The 24,187-nt window shown below is 44.4% G+C and overlaps 1 protein-coding gene across 2 annotated transcripts in view; it reads right to left on the reverse strand.

Moving 5' to 3' along the window:
• LOC118358594 (AT-rich interactive domain-containing protein 3A-like) overlaps nt 1–24,187 on the reverse strand; it is a 308,610-nt gene that overhangs the window by 122,930 nt on the left and 161,493 nt on the right. The gene's annotated exons all lie outside the window — the stretch shown is intronic.

The following is a 24,187-nucleotide window of genomic DNA, read 5'->3' on the forward strand; positions in this document are numbered from 1 at the left end:
TCATTAGATAGACCAAGCCTCCATCAGGAACCATCTCATTAGACCAAGCCCCCATCAGGAACCATCTCATTAGACCAAGCCCCCATCAGGAACCATCTCATTAGACCAAGCCTCCATCAGGAACCATCTCATTAGACCAAGCCTCCATCAGGAACCATCTCATTAGACCAAGCCCCCATCATGAAACATCTCATTAGACCAAGATCCATCAGGAACCATCTCATTAGACCAAGCCCCCATCAGGAACCATCTCATTAGACCAAGCCCCCATCAGGAAACATCTCATTAGACTAAGCCTCCATCAGGAACCATCTCATTAGACCAAGCCCCCATCAGGAACCATCTCATTAGACCAAGCCTCCATCAGGAACCATCTCATTAGACCAAGCCTCCATCAGGAACCATCAGCTCCAGTAGTCAGTTAATGTTTATGGTAAGTGTGAGCAATGTTTCACGCCTCCTTATCAGGACTGACCTCTGACCGATGAGAGTCCAGTAGAATAGTAGACAGACTGTAACCTACAAACTGTTAATGTAACCTACAGCCTAGACTGCTAACATACAGGCAGTATCGTACAGACTGCTAACATACAGGAAGTATCGTACAGACTGCTAACAGACTGTAACCTACAGAGTTCTAATCTACAGAGTTCTAACCTACAGACTGCTAACCTACAGACTGCTAACCTACAGACTTCAACCTACAGAGTTATAACCTACAGAGGTCTAACCTACAGACTGCTAACCTACAGAGTTCTAACCTACAGACTGCTAACCTACAGAGTTCTAACCTACAGACTGCTAACCTACAGACTGCTAACCTACAGACTGCTAACATGAAGGCGGTAACCTACAGACTAGACTGCTAAAATAAAGACTAAAAACATAAGGACTGTTAACGTACAGACTGCTAACCTACAGACGGTAATCGACAGACCACTAACCTACTTACTGCTAACACACAGACTGCTAGCATACAGACCGCTAACCTACTTACTGCTAACACACAGACTGCTAGCATACAGACCACTAACCTACTTACTGCTAACACACAGACTGCTAGCATACAGACCGCTAACCTACTTACTGCTAACACACAGACTGCTAGCATACAGACCGCTAACCTACTTACTGCTAACACACAGACTGCTAGCATACAGACCGCTAACCTACAGGCTGCTAAACTACAGATTGCTAACATACAGACCGCTAACCTTCAGGCTGCTAAACTACAGATTGCTAACATACAGACCGCTAACCTACAGGCTGCTAAACTACAGATTTCTAACATACAGGTAGTAACCTACAGACTAGACTGCTAACATACAGGGTGCTAACATACATTGATTCTCATTGCTATTGCACATTGTTCTATAGGCTTATTAAAGAATAATTTTATTTGACCTGAGGCTGCTTAGTTGCAAGAGGAAGGGTGTGTGTGTGTGTGTGTGTGTGCGTGCGTGCGTGCGTGCGTGTGTGTGTGTGTGCATGCGAGCATTAGTTAGTTAGTTAGTTCGTGGGTCATATTTCTTGGTCATGTGTGTACTATGCCAGGACAAAAAAAAGGTAATTGTAAAACCCGTTCTTTCATTGTCATGACAATAGTATTATATATTAGGTAGGAGGCGGTGGCAGACTGGAGAGATGTGGAAACCTGAGAGGAGAAGGTGTCACACTCACAGCTCTCTCTCTCTCTCTCTCTCACTCTGTCACACATACACTCAGCTCACAGCTATGTAGAATGGAGAGAAACACATACGCTCAGCTCACAGCTATGTAGAATGGAGAGAAACACATACACTCAGCTCACAGCTCACATACGCTCAGCTCACAGCTATGTAGAATGGAGAGAAACACATACGCTCAGCTCACAGCTATGTAGAATGGAGAGAAACACATACACTCAGCTCACAGCTATGTAGAATGGAGAGAAACACATACGCTCAGCTCACAGCTATGTAGAATGGAGAGAAACACATACGCTCAGCTCACAGCTATGTAGAATGGAGAGAAACACATACGCTCACACACACCCGAGGCTGTCGCTGTCACTTGTCCACTCAAGCTGAACATTGTTGTCATCTATCGCCCACCAGGTGCCCTCGGAGAGTTCCTCAATGAGCTCGACACCTTGATATGATCCTTTCCTGACGATGGCTCACCGCTCTTCATACTTGGCGACTTCAACCTTCCAGATCCCTGCCTTCAATTAATTTATTTCCACTTCTTGCTTCCTTTGACCTCACGCTTTTCCAGTCCCTTCCAACTCACAAGTCAGGCAATACCTCATCTTACTAGAGGCTGTTCACCTACTAGTCCCTTCCAACTCACAAGTCAGGCAATACCTCATCTTTACTAGAGGTTGTTCACCTACTGGTCCCTTCCAACTCACAAGTCAGGCAATACCTCATCTTACTAGAGGCTGTTCACCTACTGGTCCCTTCCAACTCACAAGTCAGGCAATACCTCATCTTTACTAGAGGCTGTTCACCTACTGGTCCCTTCCAACTCACAAGTCAGGCAATACCTCATCTTTACTAGAGGCTGTTCACCTACTGGTCCCTTCCAACTCACAAGTCAGGCAATACCTCATCTTTACTAGAGGCTGTTCACCTACTGGTCCCTTCCAACTCACAAGTCAGGCAATACCTCATCTTTACTAGAGGCTGTTCACCTACTGGTCCCTTCCAACTCACAAGTCAGGCAATACCTCATCTTTACTAGAGGCTGTTCACCTACTGGTCCCTTCCAACTCACAAGTCAGGCAATACCTCATCTTTACTAGAGGTTGTTCACCTACTGGTCCCTTCCAACTCACAAGTCAGGCAATACCTCATCTTACTAGAGGCTGTTCACCTACTAATCTCAACTAATCCGGGTCTTTGTTTTTATTTTCCTCTCCATCTCTCCTCCAACCTTAACCACTCAGTCCCTACCAAGATGGTCATGCGCAGTCTCCTTTCACACATCCTATGACTCGCACGGTCCCCTTTTCTCCCAGCTGACTCGGCCCTCCCCTCCTGCGCCGTGGCTGAGTGACTCATTGTGAGCTCACAGAAGAGGGGCTGAGCGAAAATGCAAGAAAACACAACTTTTTTTTTCTCATCCCTTTCACTCCCTCCTCGCTACCTTCTCTTCGTCTGTAACCGGTCGTAAACTACTCTAAATTCCAAGCTTCTGCCTCCAACCCTGAAGCTCTTCTCTACTTTCTCCTCCTTCCTTAATCCTCCTTAATCCTCCACCCCCCCTCCTTCCTCCCTCTCTGTGAAATACTTTGTCAACCACTTTGAAAAGAAGATTGACAATATCGGCTCCTCATTCACTCAGCCTATTGAGTCCACTGGTCCCACTCATTCACTCAGCCTATTGAGTCCACTGGTCCCACTCATTCACTTAGCCTATCCACTGGTCCCACTCATTCACTCAGCCTATTGAGTCCACTGGTCCCACTCATTCACTCAGCCTATTGAGTCCAGTCCACTGGTCCCACTCATTCACTCAGCCTATTGAGTCCACTGGTCTCCCTCATTCACTCAGCCTATTGAGTCCACTGGTCTCCCTCATTCACTCAACCTATTGAGTCCACTGGTCTCCCTCATTCACTCAGCCTATTGAGTCCACTGGTCCCACTCATTCACTCAGCCTATTGAGTCCACTGGTCCCCCTCACACAGAACTACCCTACACCTTGACCTCTTTCTCTGCTCTCTCTCCAGATTAAATCCTGTGAGCAGTGAGGTCGCCCGACAACCTGCTCGCTCAACCCCATCCCCTCGTCCTTCCAGACCATCTCTGGAGAACTTCTCCCATTCCTCATGTCCCTCATCAACTCATCCCTGATCACTGGCTGTACCCCATTTGACTTCAAAACACTTGACTCATCTGACTTCAAACTATAGACCTGTATACCTCATATTTTTACTTTCCAAACAGCATGCTGTCTCTGACCAACTTTCTCATTAATGATCTCCTGGACCCTAACCAGTCAGGCTTCAAGACAGGTCATTCAACTGAGACTGCTCTTCTCTGTGTCACGGAGTCTCTCTGCTCTGCCAAAGCTGACTCTCTCTCCTCTGTTCTCATTCTCCTAGATCCATCTGCTGCCTTCAGACACAGTGAACCATCAGATCCTCCTCTCCACCCTCTCAGGGCTGGGTGTCTCAGGCTCTATCAGATCCTCCTCTCCACCCTCTCAGGGCTGGGTGTCTCAGGCTCTATCAGATCCTCCTCTCCACCCTCTCAGGGCTGGGTGTCTCAGGCTCTATCAGATCCTCCTCTCCACCCTCTCAGGGCTGGGTGTCTCAGGCTCTATCAGATCCTCCTCTCCACCCTCTCAGGGCTGGGTGTCTCAGGCTCTATCAGATCCTCCTCTCCACCCTCTCAGGGCTGGGTGTCTCAGGCTCTATCAGATCCTCCTCTCCACTCTCTCAGGGCTGGGTGTCTCAGGCTCTATCAGATCCTCCTCTCCACCCTCTCAAGGCTGGGTGTCTCAGACTCTATCAGATCCTCCTCTCCACCCTCTCAGGGCTGGGTGTCTCAGGCTCTATCAGATCCTCCTCTCCACCCTCTCAGGGCCTCAGTCTCTATCAGATCCTCCTCTCCACCCTCTCAGGCTGGGTGTCTCAGGCTCTATCAGATCCTCCTCTCCACCCTCTCAGGGCTGGGTGTCTCAGGCTCTATCAGATCCTCCTCTCCACTCTCTCAGGGCTGGGTGTCTCAGGCTCTATCAGATCCTCCTCTCCACCCTCTCAGGGCTGGGTGTCTCAGGCTCTATCAGATCCTCCTCTCCACCCTCTCAGGGCTGGGTGTCTCAGGCTCTATCAGATCCTCCTCTCCACCCTCTCAGGGCTGGGTGTCTCAGACTCTATCAGATCCTCCTCTCCACCATCTCAGGGCTGGGTGTCTCAGACTCTATCAGATCCTCCTCTCCACCATCTCAGGGCTGGGTGTCTCAGGCTCTATCAGATCCTCCTCTCCACCCTCTCAGGGCTGGGTGTCTCAGACTCTATCAGATCCTCCTCTCCACCCTCTCAGGGCTGGATGTCAGACTCTATCAGATCCTCCTCTCCACCCTCTCAGGGCTGGGTGTCTCATTATCAGATCCTCCTCTCCACCCTCTCAGGGCTGGGTGTCTCAGGCTCTATCAGATCCTCCTCTCCACCATCTCAGGGCTGGGCGTCTCAGGCTCTATCAGATCCTCCTCTCCAGCCTCTCAGGGCTGGGTGTCTCAGGCTCTATCAGATCCTCCTCTCCACCATCTCAGGGCTGGGCGTCTCAGGCTCTATCAGATCCTCCTCTCCAGCCTCTCAGGGCTGGGTGTCTCAGGTTCTATCAGATCCTCCTCTCCAGCCTCTCAGGGCTGGGTGTCTCAGGCTCTATCAGATCCTCCTCTCCACCATCTCAGGGCTGGGCGTCTCAGGCTCTATCAGATCCTCCTCTCCACCATCTCAGGACTGGGCGTCTCAGGCTCTATCAGATCCTCCTCTCCAGCCTCTCAGGGCTGGGTGTCTCAGGCTCTATCAGATCCTCCTCTCCACCATCTCAGGGCTGGGCGTCTCAGGTTCTATCAGATCCTCCTCTCCAGCCTCTCAGGGCTGGGCGTCTCAGGCTCTATCAGATCCTCTTCTCCCACCCTCTCAGGGCTGGGTGTCTCAGGCTCTATCAGATCCTCCTCTCCACCCTCTCAGGGCTGGGTGTCTCAGGCTCTATCAGATCCTCCTCTCCACCATCTCAGGACTGGGTGTCTCAGGCTCCGCCTCCTCTCCCCCTCTCAGGGCTGGGCGTCTCAGGCTCTATCAGATCCTCCTCTCCACCCTCTCAGGGCTGGGTGTCTCAGGCTCTATCAGATCCTCCTCTCCACCATCTCAGGGCTGGGCGTCTCAGGCTCTATCAGATCCTCCTCTCCACCCTCTCAGGGCTGGGAGACTCAGTCTCTATCAGATCCTCCTCTCCACCATCTCAGGGCTGGGCGTCTCAGGCTCTATCAGATCCTCCTCTCCAGCCTCTCAGGGCTGGGTGTCTCAGGTTCTATCAGATCCTCCTCTCCAGCCTCTCAGGGCTGGGTGTCTCAGGCTCCGCCTCCTCTCCATCCTCTCAGGGCTGGGCGTCTCAGGCTCTATCAGATCCTCCTCTCCACCATCTCAGGACTGGGCAGGCTCTATCAGATCCTCCTCTCCACCCTCTCAGGGCTGGGTGTCTCAGGCTCTATCAGATCCTCCTCTCCACCATCTCAGGACTGGGTGTCTCAGGCTCTATCAGATCCTCCTCTCCACCATCTCAGGGCTGGGCGTCTCAGGCTCTATCTCCTCCTCCACCATCTCAGGACTGGGTGTCTCAGGCTCTATCAGATCCTCCTCTCCACCATCTCAGGGCTGGGCGTCTCAGGCTCTATCAGATCCTCCTCTCCACCCTCTCAGGGCTGGGCGTCTCAGGCTCTATCAGATCCTCCTCTCCACCATCTCAGGGCTGGGCGTCTCAGGCTCTATCAGATCCTCCTCTCCAGCCTCTCAGGGCTGGGTGTCTCAGGCTCTATCAGATCCTCCTCTCCATCCTCTCAGGACTGGGTGTCTCAGGCTCTATCAGATCCTCCTCTCCACCATCTCAGGGCTGGGTGTCTCAGGCTCTATCAGATCCTCCTCTCCACCATCTCAGGGCTGGGCGTCTCAGGCTCTATCAGGAGGGCTGGGTGTCTCAGGCTCTATCAGATCCTCCTCTCCCCCTCTGAGGGCTGGGTGTCTCAGGCTCTATCAGATCCTCCTGGGCTGGGTGTCTCAGGCTCTATCAGATCCTCCTCTCCACCCTCTGAGGGCTGGGTGTCTCAGGCTCTACCCTCCTCTCCACCCTCTCAGGGCTGGGTGTCTCAGGCTCTATCAGATCCTCCTCTCCACCATCTCAGGGCTGGGCGTCTCAGGCTCTATCAGATCCTCCTCTCCACCATCTCAGGGCTGGGTGTCTCAGGCTCTATCAGATCCTCCTCTCCACCCTCTCAGGGCTGGGTGTCTCAGGCTCTATCAGATCCTCCTCTCCACCCTCTCAGGACTGGGTGTCTCAGGCTCTGCACACTCTTGGATTGCATCCTACCTGGTGACATGGAGAGGATCTGTGTCTGCACCACATACTCTCCCTACTGGTGTCCCCCAGGGTTTGGTTCTAGGCCCTCTACTCTTCTCTCTATACATCAAGTCGATCCTGCAGGTTCATGCTGTACAACAGCCGTAGAGTAGAACCCTACCTCACACAGGAAGTGGTGCATGTCCTAATCCAGGCACGTGTCATGCCCCGTCTGGACTACTGCAACTGTTGGCTGGGCTCCTCACTTGTGCCATCAAACCCCTGTAAACTATTTAGAACCCTGTAGCCTGCTTGTTTTTCAACTTTTCCAAGTTCTCCCAAATCATCCCGTTCCTCCTCCGCACACTCCACTGGCTTCCAGTCGAAGCATGCATCTACTACAAGATCATGGTGCCCCTCCCTACCTGTAGGCTATGCTCAAACACTACACTCCAACTCAAGCGCTGTGTTCTGACAGGGGAGGGTAAGCTCTCGCTCAGCCCAGTCCAATCTCTTCTCTGTCCTGGCACTCCAATGGTGGAACCAGCCCCCCCCCCCCTCCTCACCTCAAAAAAATTCTAATAAAATTCCTGAACCAACACAATTGCACTTGACCCCCTCTCCCCTTTCTAGCTCTGACTTTGCTGATAGCTACTTTATTGAGTAAAAGTGTATTTACTATGCCTGTGATATGTGCTTGTCCAGCCTATCTATCTTAAGATGTATGCAAATGACTAAAATGTAAATAGACATATGATATTAAAATACATTTCTTGTTCATTCAATTATGTAGCTAATTACTTAGCTATTGGTATACTACTGTCTGTAATTTTTACCTCAATATATTTCATGATGCTTAACGTGCGCAATGATGCGCCAAGTCTTGATTTAGTGCATTTATTATAGGGTAAGAATTAGAATAAGCCAGATCTAAGATTGTGCATTATTACAGTGTAAGCATTAGAATAAGCCACCGCAATATCTGTAGCCATAGGTGATAATATCTCTAGGAGCTGATCCGTCCTCAATATTGTGGAATTGTAATGTTAAAGTAAGATTTGAAAGAGAGAACACTTTGGGGCGCCAGGGTAGCCTAGTGGTTAGAGTGTAGAGCGTTGGGTACCTAGTGGTTAACGGCAGGGTTGGTGAGTTTGGACAAACCGGAAGGTTGTGAGTTCAAACCCCCGAGCTGACAATCTGTCGTTCTGCCCCTGAACAGGCAGTTAACCCGCTGTTCCCAGGCCGTCATTAAAAATAAGAATTTGTTCTTGCCTGGTTAAATAAAGGTTAAAAAAAATAATAATAAAACACTGATTCGATAGCAGTGGTGACTTTCATTCCATCCTATCAGCAACGATACTATGTCTCAACGACGCACTGAGTGAACGTTTCCGATGGTGTTTAGGGTAACGTAAGTTACATCATAGGTGTCGTTGTAGGAAAGTTCCATTGCTATAGGACACCGGGCACTGGTCCATTATTACAGAGGCTGGTCTCTTCATCTAACCACTTCAAAGCTGTGCCACAGCCATGCCCTCGAGCCCTCCAGCTTCAATGACAGACAGACACAACCACACCACTATATATAAATCATTTCAGCCTCAGGAGGAAGAGGGAAACAAAGGTGGAATAAAGAAACACGACAGGTATAATTTATGTATGTATATATATATATAAAGGACAACAGTTCAAATCAAACTTTATAAGAGGAAACTGTTTTCATGGAAGGTAAATGTTAAGATGAAACCGTTTTCATGGAAGGTAAATGTTAAGATGAAACTACGTTTTAATAATAATATATGCCATTTAGTAGCTACAGAAGGTTTTATCCATGGAAGGTACATGTTACTGGAAGGTACAGTCATGTGAAGCATACATTCTAAAACTGTTTTCATGGAAGGTGTTAAGTAAAACTGTTTTCATGGAAGGTACATGTTAACCCACTAAACCCTGGCATTACAAGTTAAGCCACGCTCTACCAACTGAGCTGAAACCGTTTTCATGGAAGGTACATGTTAAGATGAAACTGTTTTCATGGAAGGTAAATGTTCAGATGAAACTGTTTTCATGGAAGGTACATGTTAAGATGAAACCGTTTTCATGGAAGGTACATGTTAAGATGAAACTGTTTTCATGGAAGGTACATGTTAAGATGAAACCGTTTTCATGGAAGGTACATGTTAAGATGAAACCGTTTTCATGGAAGGTAAATGTTAAGATGAAACCGTTTTCATGGAAGGTACATGTTAAGATGAAACCGTTTTCATGGAAGGTACATGTTAAGATGAAACCGTTTTCATGGAAGGTACATGTTAAGTTGAAGTTGGAAGTTTACAAACACGTACTGTACGTTGGAGTCATTAAAACTCGTTTTTCAACCACTCAAATTTCTTGTTAACAAACTATAGTTTTGGCAAGTCGGTTAGGACATCTACTTTGTGCATGACACAAGTCATTTTTCCAACAATTGTTTTCAGACAGATTATTTCACTTATAATTCACTGTGTCACAATTCCAGTGGGTCAGAAGTTTACATACACTAAGTTGACTGTGCCTTTACACAGCTTGAAAAATTCCAGAAAATGATGTCATGACTTTAGAAGCTTCTGATAGGCTAATTGACATAATTTGAGTCTATTGGAGGTGTACCTGTGGATGTATTTCAAGGCCTACCTTCAAACTCAGTGTCTTTTTGCTTGACATCATGGGAAAATCTAAAGAAATCAGCCAGAAAAATTGTAGACCTCCACAAGTCTGGTTCATCCTTGGGAGCAATTTCCAAATGCCTGAAGGTACCACGTTCATCTGTACAAAATATAGTGTGCAAGTATAAACACCATGGGACCACGCAGCCATCATACAGCTCAGGAAAGAGACGCGTTCTGTCTCCTAGAGATGAACATACTCTGTTGCGAAAAGTGCAAATCAATCCCAGAACAACAGCAAAGGACCTTGTGAAGATTCTGGAGGAAACAGGTACAAAAGTATCTATATCCACAGTAAAACGAGTCCGATATCGACATAACCTGAAAGGCCTCTCAGCAAGGAAGAAGCCACTGCTCCAAAACCGCCATAAAAAAGCCAGACTACGGTTTGCAACTGCACATGGGGACAAAGATCGTACTAATTGGAGAATTGTCCTTTGGTCTGATGAAACAAAAATATAACTGTTTGGCCATAATGACCATTGTTATGTTTGGAGGAAAAAGGGGGAGGCTTGTAAGCCGCAGAACACCATCCCAACCGTGAAGCACGGGGGTGGCAGCATCATGTTGTGGGGGTGCTTTGCGGCAGGAGGGACTGGTGCACTTCACAAAATAGATGGCATCATGAGGTAGGAAAACTATGTAGATATATTGAAGCAACATCTCAAGACATCTGTCAGGAAGTTAAAGCTTGGTCACAAATGGGTCTTCCAAATGGACAATGACCCCAAGCATACTTCCAAAGTTGTGGCAAAATGACTTAAGGACAACAAAGTCAAGGTATTGGAGTGGCCATCACAAAGCCCTGACCTCAATCCTATAGAACATTTGTGGGCAGAACTGAAAAAGCGTGTGCGAGCAAGGAAGCCTACAAACCTGACTCAGTTACACCAACTCTGTCAGGAGGAATGGGTCAAAATTCACCCAACTTATTGTGGGAAGCTTGTGGAAGGCTAACCGAAATGTTTGACCCAAGTTAAACAATTTGTAGGCAATGCTACCAAATACTAATTGAGTGTATGTAAACTTCTGACCCACTGGGTATGTGATGGAAGCAATAAAAGCTGAAATAAATCATTCTCTCTACTATTATTCTGACATTTCACATTCTTAAAATAAAATGGTGATCCTAACCGACCTAAGGCAGGGAATTTTTAGTAGGATTAAATGTCAGGAATTGTGAAAAACAGAGTTTAAATGTGTTTAGCTAAGGTGTATGTAAACTTCTGACTTCAACTGTATATGTTAATATGCAAACCTGTCAAAGATGAATGACAATAAAAAATATTATTTGTTTAATTAAGGAAATTGTAGCGAATTCATGTCTTTGACTTTCTGGTTGTTACATATCAATTTATCGACTGTTCCCCCCCTAGCACGCAAACACAACAAAAGGCACAACACATGAGCCTTGCAACAGCAACAGCAAAATCAACAGCCACAGCAACAGCCACAGCCACAGCAACAGCCATAGCGACAGCAACAGCCATAGCGACAGCAACAGCCACATAAACAGCAACAGCAACAGCCACATCAACAGCTACAGCAATAGCAACAGCAATAGCAACATCAACAGCCACATCAACAGCAACAGCAATAGCAACAGCAACAGCAACAGCCACAGCAACAGCAACAGCCACAGCAACAGCAACATCAACAGCAATAGCAACATCAACAGCAATAGCAACAGCCACATCAACAGCCACATCAACAGCCACATCAACAGCAACATCAACAGCAATAGCAACATCAACAGCAATAGCAACAGCCACATCAACAGTCACATCAACAGCCACAGCAACAGCCACAGCAACAGCAATAGCAACAGCCACATCAACAGCAACAGCAACAGCCACATCAACAGCAACAGCCACATCAACACCAACAGCCACAGCAACAGCAATAGCAACAGCCACATCAACAGCAACAGCCACAGCAACAGCCACATCAACAGCAACAGCCACATCAACAGCAACAGCAACAGCCACATCAACAGCAATAGCAACAGCCACATCAACAGCAACAGCAACAGCAACAGCAACAGCCACAGCAACAGCAACATCAACAGCAATAGCAACAGCCACATCAACAGTCACATCAACAGCCACAGCAACAGCCACAGCAACAGCAATAGCAACAGCCACAGCAACAGCAATAGCAACAGCCACATCAACAGCAACAGCCACATCAACAGCAACAGCAACAGCCACATTAACAGCAATAGCAACAGCCACATCAACAGCAACAGCAACAGCCACATCAACAGCAATAGCAACAGCCACATCAACAGTAACAGCAACATCAACAGCAACATCAACAGCAACAGCCACATCAACAGCAACAGCAACATCAACAGCAACATCAACAGCAACAGCCACATCAACAGCAACAGCAACATCAACAGCAACAGCCACATCAACAGCAACAGCCACAGCAACAGCAACAGCAACATCAACAGCAACAGCCACATCAACAGCAACAGCAACATCAACAGCAACAGCCACAGCAACAGCAACATCAACAGCAACAGCCACATCAACAGCAACAGCAACAGCCACATCAACAGCAACAGCAACAGCCACATCAACAGCAACAGCCACAGCAACAGCAACAGCAACAGCCACATCAACAGCCACAGCAACAGCAACAGCAATAGCAACATCAACAGCAACAGCCACATCAACAGCAACAGCCACAGCAACAGCCACATCAACAGCAACAGCAATAGCAACAGCAACATCAACAGGAACAGCCACATCAACAGTCACATCAACATCAACAGCCACATCAACAGCAACAGCCACAGCAACAGCAACAGCAATAGCAACAGCAACATCAACAGCAACAGCCACATCAACAGCAATAGCAATAGCAACAGCCACATCAACAGCAACAGCCACAGCAACACCAACAGCAACATCAACAGCAACAGCCACATCAACATCAATAGCAACAGCCACATCAACATCAACAGCAACAGCAACAGCAACAGCAATAGCCACAGCCACAGCCACATCAACAGCAACAGCAACAGCAACAGCCACAGCCACATCAACTGCATCAGCAACAGCAATAGCAACAGCCACATCAACAGCCACATCAATAGCAACAGCCACAGCCACATCAATAGCAACAGCCACAGCCACATCAACAGCAACAGCCACATCAACAGCAACATCAACAGCAACAGCCACGTTAACCTTCAACTTTTGTTGACATACAACGCAGGAGCTTTTGATTTATTCAAACGTTGCAATTTATACGTTATGTCACAAATCTTTCGTTTTTAATTGGTTTTTCATTACGTGAATAGAGAAGAACCCAGAGGCCTATCATTCAAAGAATACTAGTATTGACTAGTATGGTCCCCATGATAACTACTATTGACTAGGATGGACCCCATGATAACTAGTATCGACTAGTATGGAGCCCATGATAACTAGTAATGACTAGTATGGACACCATGATAACTAGTATTGACTAGTATGGACACCATGATAACTAGTATTGACTAGTATGGACAACATGATAACTAGTATTGACTAGTATGGACACCATGATAACTAGTATTGACTAGTATGGACACCATGATAACTAGTATTGACTAGTATGGACACCATGATAACTAGTATTGACTAGTATGGACAACATGATAACTAGTATTGACTAGTATGGACACCATGATAACTAGTATTGACTAGTATGGACACCATGATAACTAGTATTGACTAGTATGGACACCATGATAACTAGTATTGACTAGTATAGGCTCCATGATAACATCTTTCTCTCAGATTATATATACACTACCGATCCTTGGTTTTTGTTCATTAATATAAAATTGATCAGAAATACAGTGTAGACATTGTTAATCTTGTAAATGACTACTGTAGCTGGAAACGGCTGATTTTTTTAATGGAATATCTAGATAGGCGTACAGAGGCCCATTATCAGCAACCATCACTCCTGTCTTCCAATGGCACATTGTGTTAGCTAATTCAACTGTATTGTTTTAAAAGGCTAATTGTAGAAAACCCCTTTGCAATTATGTTAGCACAGCTGAAAACTGTACTGATTAAATAAGCAATAAAACGGGCCTTCTTTAGACTAGTTGAGTATGTGGAGCATCAGCATTTGGGGGTTCAGTTACAGGCTCAAAATGGCAAAAAACAAAGTACTTTCTTCTGAAACTCATCAGTCTACTCTTGTTCTGAGAAATGAAGGCTTTTCCAAGCGAGAAAATGCCAAGAAACTGAAGATCTGGTATAACTACTACTCCCTTCACAGAACAGCGCAAACTGGCTCTAACCAGAATAGACAGAGGAGTGGGAGGCCCTTGTGCACAACTGAGCAAGAGGACATTACATTACATTAAATCAAATAAAATCAAATGTTATTAGTCAAATGCGCCGAATACAACAGATGTAGACCTTACAGTGAAATGCTTACCTACGAGCCCTTAACCAACAATGCAGTTTAAAAAATGTATATAAAATATATATATATATATATATTAAAAAATAATAAAAAATACAGATACGGAATAAAAGTAAAAAGTCATTAAAGAACATTTAAATTTACATTTACATTTAAGTCATTTAGCAGACGCTCTTATCCAGAGCGACTTACAAATTGGTGCATTCACCTTATGACATCCAGTGGAACAGTCACTTTACAATAGTGCATCTAAATCTTAAAAGGGGGGGTGAGAAGGATTATCCTATCCTAGGTATTCCTTAAAGAGGTGGGATTTCCGCTGAAGAACAGCGGTGAAATAACAATAGTGAGACTATATACAGGGGGGAACCGGTACAGAGTCACGCTTGCCGTGCGGTATCAGAGAGAACAGTCTATGACTAGGGTGGCCGGATTCTTTGACAATTTTTAGGACCTTCCTCTGATACTGCCTGGTATAGAGGCCCTGGATGGCAGGGAGCTTGGCCCCAGTGATGTACTGGGCCGTTTGCACTACCTTCTGTAGTGCTTTGTGGTCGGAGGCCGATCAGTTGCCACAACAGGCATTGATGCAAGCAGTCAGGATGCTCTCGATGGCGCAGCTGTAGAAACTTTTGACGATCTAGGGACCCAGGCCAAATCTTTCCAATCTCCTGAGGGGGAATAGGTTTTGTTGTGCCCGCTTTATGACTGTCTTGGTGTGCTTGGACCATGTTACTTTGTTGGTGATGTGGACACCAAAGAACTTGAAGCTCTCAACCTGCTCCACTGCTTCACCCCGTCGATGAGAATGGGGGTGTGCTCGGTCCTCCTTTTCCTGTAGTTCACAATCATCTCGTTGATCACATTGAGGGAGAGGTTGTTGTCCTGGCACCACAAGGCCAGGTCTCTGACCTCCTCCCTATAGGCTGTGTCGTCATTGTCGGTGATCAGGCCTATGGAACCCTGACCTGTTCACCGGACGTGCTACCTGTCCCAGACCTGCTGTTTTCAACTCTCTAGAGACAGCAGGAGTGGTAGACATACTCTGAATGATCGGCTATGAAAAGCCAACTGACATTTACTTCTGAGGTGCTGACCTGTTGCACCCTCTACAACCACTGTGATTATTATTTGACCCTGCTGGTCATCTATGAACATTTGAACATCTTGGCCATGTTCTGTTATAATCTCCACCCGGCACAGCCAGAAGAGGACTGGCCACCCCTCAGAGCCTGGTTCCTCTCTAGGTTTCTTCCTAGGTTCTGGCCTTTCTAGGGAATTTTTCCTAGCCACCGTGCTTCTACACCTGCATTGCTTGCTGTTTGGGGTTTTAGGTTGGGTTTCTGTACAGCACTTTGTGACATCAGCTGATGTAAGAAGGGCTTTATAAATACATTTGATTGATTTGATTGATGTTGCCTGTAATCCATGGCTTCTGGTTGGGGTATGTACGTACGGTCACTGTGTACTCCTCAATGCCATCGGAGGAATCCCAGAACGTTATTCTAGTCTGTGCTAGAAAAACAGTCCTGTGGCTTAGCATCTGCTTCATCTGACTACTTTTTAAAATTTATCTAGTCACTGATGCTCCCTGCTTTCATTTTAGCTTGTAAGCAGGAATCAGGAGGATAGAGTTATGATCAGATTTACCAAATGGAGGGCGAGGGAGAGCTTTGTACGTGTCTCTGTGTGTGGAGTATAGGTGGTCCAGAGTTATTTTCCATCTGGTTGCACATTTAACATGCAGATAGAAATTTACACCTGTTGTATTCAGCATTTCACTGTAAGGTCTACTACACCTGTTGTATTCAGCTTTTCCCTGTAAGGTCTACTACACCTGTTGTATTCAGCATTTCACTGTAAGGTCTACTACACCTGTTGTATTCAGCATTTCACTGTAAGGTCTACTACGCCTGTTGTATTCAGCATTTCACTGTGAGGTCTACTACACCTGTTGTATTCAGCATTTCACTGTAAGGTCTACTACACCTGTTGTATTCAGCATTTCACTGTAAGGTCTACTACACCTGTTGTATTCAGCATTTCACTGTAAGGTCTACTACACCTGTTGTATTCAGCATTTCACTGTGAGGTCTACTACACCTAATCTACAAATGGATCACTAATGAACACACTGATCAATAATGTATACATTTATAGATGCAGTTAAACAATAACATTAATGTATAACATTATCCAACACATCAACATACAGTATTAGATCAGAATGTCTATTTAATACATATTCTATAGGTTATAGATCAGTTAGTTTATTTAATATATATTCTATAGATTATAGATCAGTTAGTTTATTTAATATACATTCTATAGATTATAGATCGGACAGTCTACATAATAAATATTCTACCGATTATAGATCAGACAGTCTACATAATAAATATTCTACCGATTATAGATCAGACAGTCTACATAATACATATTCTGTAGATTATAGATCAGTTTGTCTATTTAATATAGATTCTATAGACTATCGTTCAGATTTGTACAGATGGAGGTATTTTTATCTGGTAAAAAACGAATCCATTGACTGAAATAACTAATCCAATGACCATTTATTCTCTGTCAACGTGAACATTATTTCAGGTCTGTGTCTGTGTCATATTTCACAGGAAAGGAACTTAATCAGGTGTGTTGTGTTCATTAGCGTCAAAGACTCCCCCTAACCCCTCACACACGCATACAATACACACACACACACACACACACCAACCCATCTCTCCTCTGGAACCCCATGATTACCGGGCAAATAATCCCCCCCTTCTATAATCACTAATTGTAATCATTCGGCTCCTTGTCTGTCTCCTACACCGTAGCTCGTACGAAATTACTAAAACTTTACACGTTAATGTTTAATGACCGGTCTGTGAGAGGTCAGCGTGTGGAAGCTACTCCATATTTCAGTTTTGCTGACACACGGGTCAATGTTCAACACTCTCATTTTATTTATTTATTTGTATTTATTTGACCTTTATTTAACCAGGTATTTATATATATAACCCTTTATTTAACCAGGTATTTATATATATAACCCTTTATTTAACCAGGTATTTATATATATAACCCTTTATTTAACTAGGTATTTATATATATATAACCCTAACCCTTTATTTAACCAGGTATTTATATATATAACCCTTTATTTAACCAGGTATTTATATATATAACCCTTTATTTAACCAGGTATTTATATATATAACCCTTTATTTAACCAGGTATTTATATATATAACCCTTTATTTAACCTGGTATTTATATATATAACCCTTTATTTAACCAGGTATTTATATATATAACCCTTTATTTAACCAGGTATTTATTTATATATATAACCCTAACCCTTTATTTAACCAGGTATTTATATATATATATAACCCTAACCCTTTATTTAACCAGGTATTTATATATATAACCCTAACCCTATATTTAACCAGGTATTTATATATATAACCCTAACCCTGTATTTAACCAGGTATTTATATATATATATATAACCCTTTATTTAACCAGGTATTTATATATATATATATAACCCTAACCCTTTATTTAACCAGGTATTTATATATATATATATAACCCTTTATTTAACCAGGTATTTATATATATATATATAACCCTAACCCTTTATTTAACCAGGTATTTATATATATATATATATATATAACCCTTTATTTAACCAGGTATTTATATATATATATATATATAACCCTAACCCTTTATTTAACCAGGTATTTATATATATAACCCTAACCCTATATTTAACCAGGTATTTATATATATAACCCTAACCCTGTATTTAACCAGGTATTTATATATATAACCCTAACCCTTTATTTAACCAGGTATTTATATATATAACCCTAACCCTTTATTTAACCAGGTATTTATATATATAACCCTAACCCTTTATTTAACCAGGTATTTATATATATAACCCTTTATTTAACCAGGTATTTATATATATAAACCGAACCCTTTATTTAACCAGGTATTTATATATATAACCCTTTATTTAACCAGGTATTTATCTATATAAACCGAACCCTTTATTTAACCAGGTATTTATATATATAAACCGAACCCTTTATTTAACCAGGTATTTATATATATAACCCTTTATTTTACCAGGTATTTATATATATAACCCTAACCCTTTATTTAACCAGGTATTTATATATATAACCCTAACCCTTTATTTAACCAGGTATATATATATATAACCCTAACCCTTTATTTTACCAGGTATTTATATATATAACCCTAACCCTTTATTTAACCAGGTATTTATATATATAACCCTTTATTTAACCAGGTATTTAAATATATAACCCTAACCCTTTATTTAACCAGGTATTTATATATATAACCCTAACCCTTTATTTAACCAGGTATTTATATATATAACCCTACCCCTTTATTTAACCAGGTATTTATATATATAACCCTTTATTTAACCAGGTATTTATATATATAACCCTAACCCTTTATTTAACCAGGTATTTATATATATAACCCTAACCCTTTATTTAACCAGGTATTTATATATATAACCCTAACCCTTTATTTAACCAGGTATTTATATATATAACCCTTTATTTAACCAGGTATTTATATATATAACCCTAACCCTTTATTTAACCAGGTATTTATATATATAACCCTAACCCTTTATTTAACCAGGTATTTATATATATAACCCTTTATTTAACCAGGTATTTATATATATAACCCTAACCCTTTATTTAACCAGGTATTTATATATATAACCCTTTATTTAACCAGGTATTTATATATATAACCCTAACCCTTTATTTAACCAGGTATTTATATATATAACCCTAACCCTTTATTTAACCAGGTATTTATATATATAACCCTTTATTTAACCAGGTATTTATATATATAACCCTTTATTTAACCAGGTATTTATATATATAACCCTAACCCTTTATTTAACCAGGTATTTATATATATATATAACCCTAACCCTTTAATTAACCAGGTATTTATATATATATATATATATATATATATAACCCTAACCCTTTATTTAACCAGATAGGCCAGTTGAGAACACCTTTATTTAACCAGGTAGGCCAGTTGAGAACACCTTTATTTAACCAGGTAGGCCAGTTGAGAACACCTTTATTTAACCAGATAGGCCAGTTGAGAACACCTTTATTTAACCAGGTAGGCCAGTTGAGAACACCTTTATTTAACCAGGTAGGGCCAGTTGAGAACACCTTTATTTAACCAGGTAGGCCAGTTGAGAACACCTTTATTTAACCAGGTAGGCCAGTTGAGAACACCTTTATTTAACCAGGTAGGCCAGTTGAGAACACCTTTATTTAACCAGGTAGGGCCAGTTGAGAACACCTTTATTTAACCAGGTAGGCCAGTTGAGAACACCTTTATTTAACCAGGTAGGCCAGTTGAGAACACCTTTATTTAACCAGGTAGGCCAGTTGAGAACACCTTTATTTAACCAGGTAGGCCAGTTGAGAACACCTTTATTTAACCAGGTAGGGCCAGTTGAGAACAAGTTCTCATTTACAACTGTGACCTGGCCAAGATAAAGCAAAGTAGTGCGACACAAACAACAACACAGAGTTACACATGGAGTAAAACAAACATACAGTCAATAACACATAGAACAAAAGAAAGTCTACATACAATAACACAATAGAGTCTATATACAATCTGTACACATCGTGTGCAAATGGCGTGAGGAGGAAAGGCAGTAAAGAGGCCAATAGAAGCGAAGTAACTACAATTTAGCAGATTAACACTGGAGTGATAAAGGAGCAGATGATGATGTGCAAGTCGAAATACTGGTGTGCAAAAGAGCAGAAAAGTAAATAAAAACAATATGGGGATGAGGTAGATAGACTGGATGGGCTATTTACAGATGGACTATGTACAGCTGCAGCAATCGGTTCGCTGCTCAGATAGCTGATGTTTAAAGTTAGTGAGGGAATATGTCTCCAGCTTCAATGATTTTTGCAATTAATTCCAGTCATGGGCAGCAGAGAACTGGAAGGAAAGATGACCAAAGGAGGAATTGGCTTTGGGGGTGACCCATGAGATATACCTGCTGGAGTGCGTGCTACGAGTGGGTGTTGCTATGGTGACCAGTGAGCTGAGATAAGGCAGGGCTTTACCTAGCAGAGACTTGTAGATAACCTGTAGCCAGTGGGTTTGGCGACGAGTATGAAGCGAGGGCCAACCAAGGAGAGCGTACAGGTCGCAATGGTGGGTAGTGTATGGAGCTTTGGTGACAAAACGGTTGGCACTGTGATAGACTGCATCCAGTTTGTTGAGTAGAGTGTTGGAGGCTATTTTATAGATGACATCATCAAAGTCGAGGATCGGTAGGATGGTCAGTTTTATGAGGGTATGTTTGGCCGCATGAGTGAAGGAGGCTTTGTTGCGATATAAGAAGCTGATTTAATTTTGGATTGGAGATGCTTAATGTGAGTCTGGAAGGAGAGTTTACAGTCTAGCTAGACACATAGGTATTTGTAGTTGTCCACATATTCTAAGTCAGAACCGTCCAGAGTAGTGATGCTTGACGGGCGAGCAGGTGCGGGCAGTGATCGATTGAATAGCATGCATTTAGTTTTACTAGCATTTAAGAGCAGTTGGAGGCCACGGAAGGAGTGTTGTATGGCATTGAAGGTCGTTTGGAGGTTTGTTAACACAGTGTCCAAAGAAGGGCCAGATGTATATAGAATGGTGTCGTCTGCGTAGAGGTGGATCAGGGAATCACCAGCAGCAAGAGCGACATCATTGATATATATAGACAAAAGAGTAGGCCCGAGAATTGAACCCTGTGGTACCCCCATAGAGACTGCCAGAGGCCCAGACAACAGGCCCTCCAAATTTGTCACACTGAACTCTATCAGAGAAGTAGTTGGTGAACAAGGCGAGGAAATCATTTGAGAAACCAAGGCTGTCGAGTCTGCCGATGAGGATGTGGTGATTGACAGAGTCGAAAGCCTTGGCCAGGTCGATGAATACGGCTGCAGAGTAATGTCTCTTATCGATGGCGGTTATGATGACGTTTAGGACCTTGAGCGTGGCTGCACCCATGACCAGCTCTAAAACCAGACTGCATCCCAGAGAAGGTATGGTGGGATTCGAAATGGTCGTAAATCTGTTTGATAACTTGACTTTCGTGGACCTTAGAAAGACAGCGTAGGATAGATATAGGTCTATAGCAGTTTCTAGAGTGTCTCCGCCTTTTGAAGAGGGGGATGACCGTGGCAGCTTTCCAATATTTGGGAATCTCAGACGATACAAAAGAGAGGTTGAACAGGCTAGTAATAGGGGTTGCAACAATATTGGCAGATAATTTTAGAAAGAGAGGGTCCAGATTACGCAGCTCTTTCAGAACATCAGCTATCTGGAATTGGGTAAAGGAGAAATGGTGGGGGCTTTGGCGTGTTGCTGTGGAGGGTGCCGGGCAGTTGACCGGCGTAGGGGTAGCCAGGTGGAAAGCATGGCCAGCTGTAGAGAAAGCCGTATTGAAATTCTCAATTATAGTGGATTTATCGGTGGTAACAGTGTTTCCTAGCCTCAGAGCAGTGGGCAGCTGGGAAGAGGTGCTCTTATTCTCCATGGACTTTACAGTGTCCCAGAACTTTTGTGAGTTAGTACAACAGGATGCAAATTTCCGTTTGAAAAAGCTAGCCTTAGCTTTTCTAACTGCCTGTGTATATTTGCTCCTAACTTCCCTGAAAAGTTGCATATCACGGGGGCTATTCGATGCTAATGCAGAACGACACGGGATGTTTTTGTGCTGGTCAAGGTCAGACAGGTCTGGAGTGAACCAAGGACTATATCTGTTCCTGGTTCTACATTTTTTGAATGGGGCATGTTTATTTAAGATGGTGAGGAAAGCACTTTTAAGGAATAGCCAGGCAACAACTACTGACGGGATGAGGTCAATGTCATTCCAGGATACCCAGGCCAGGTCGATTAGAAAGGCCTGCACACAGAACTGTTTTAGGGAGCGTTTGACAGTGATGAGGGGTGGGCGTTTGGTCGCAGACCCATTACGGATGCAGGCAATGAGGCAGTGATCGCTGAGATCTTGATTGAAAACAGCAGAGGTGTATTTGGAGGGTGAGTTGGTTAGGATGATATCTATGAAGGTGCCCGTGTTTACGGATCTGGGGTTGTGCCTGGTAGGTTCATTGATCATTTGTGTGAGATTGAGGGCATCAAGCTTAGATTGTAGGATGGCTGGGGTGTTAAAGCATGTCCCAGTTTAGTTCACCTAGCAGCAAGCGCTCTGACTCTCCATAATACATGGGGGGACATAGTTCCCTGTGACTCTCCACAATACCTGGGGGGGACATAGTTCCCTGTGACTCTCCATAATACCTGGGGGGGACATAGTTCCCTGTGACTCTCCATAATACCTGGGGGGGGGGGACATAGTTTCCTGTGACATAGTTTCCCTGTGACTCTCCATAATACCTGGGGGGACATAGTTCCCTGTGACTCTCCATAATACCTGGGGGGGACATAGTTCCCTGTGACTCTCCATAATACCTGTGACTCTCCATAATACCTGGGGGGGTTCCCTGTGACATAGTTTCCTGTGACTCTCCATAATACCTGGGGGGGACATAGTTCCCTGTGACTCTCCATAATACCTGGGGGGGGTTCCCTGTGACATAGTTTCCTGTGACTCTCCATAATACCTGGGGGGGGACATAGTTCCCTGTGACTCTCCATAATACCTGGGGGGACATAGTTCCCTGTGACTCTCCATAATACCTGGGGGGACATAGTTCCCTGTGACTCTCCATAATACCTGGGGGGGGACATAGTTCCCTGTGACTCTCCATAATACCTGGGGGGGACATAGTTCCCTGTGACTCTCCATAATACCTGGGGGGGACATAGTTTCCTGTGACTCTCCATAATACCTGGAGGGGACATAGTTCCCTGTGACTCTCCATAATACCTGGGGGGGACATAGTTCCCTGTGACTCTCCATAATACCTGGGGGGGGCATAGTTTCCTGTGACTCTCCATAATACCTGGGGGGGGTTCCCTGTGACTCTCCATAATACCTGGGGGGGACCCTGTGACTCTCCATAATACCTGGGGGACATAGTTCCCTGTGACTCTCCATAATACCTGGGGGGACATAGTTCCCTGTGACTCTCCATAATACCTGGGGGGGACATAGTTCCCTGTGACTCTCCATAATACCTGGGGGGGACATAGTTCCCTGTGACTCTCCATAATACCTGGGGGGGGGACATAGTTCCCTGTGACTCTCCATAATACCTGGGGGGGGACATAGTTCCCTGTGACTCTCCATAATACCTGGGGGGTGACATGGGGGACATAGTTCCCTGTGACTCTCCATAATACCTGGGGGGTTCCCTGTGACATAATACCTGGTTCCCTGTGACTCTCCATAATACCTGGGGGGGACATAGTTCCCTGTGACTCTCCATAATACCTGGGGGGACATAGGTCCCTGTGACTCTCCATAATACCTGGGGGGACATAGTTCCCTGTGACTCTCCATAATACCTGGGGGGGGGACATAGTTCCCTGTGACTCTCCATAATACCTGGGGGGACATAGGTCCCTGTGACTCTCCCTAATACCTGGGGGGGACATAGTTCACTGTGACTCTCCATAATACCTGTGGGGGGGGGACATAGTTCCCTGTGACTCTCCATAATACCTGGGGGGGGACATAGTTCCCTGTGACTCTCCATAATACCTGGGGGGACATAGTTCCCTGTGACTCTCCATAATACCTGGGGGGGACCCTGTGACTCTCCATAATACCTGGGGGGACATAGTTCCCTGTGACTCTCCATAATACCTGGGGGACATAGTTCCCTGTGACATAGGGGGACATTTCCCTGTGACTCTCCATAATACCTGGGGGGACATAGTTCCCTGTGACTCTCCATAATACCTGGGGGGGACATAGTTCCCTGTG

Source organism: Oncorhynchus keta, chromosome 25 (genome assembly GCF_023373465.1).
Source record: "Oncorhynchus keta strain PuntledgeMale-10-30-2019 chromosome 25, Oket_V2, whole genome shotgun sequence".
Classification (NCBI taxonomy): domain Eukaryota; kingdom Metazoa; phylum Chordata; class Actinopteri; order Salmoniformes; family Salmonidae; genus Oncorhynchus; species Oncorhynchus keta.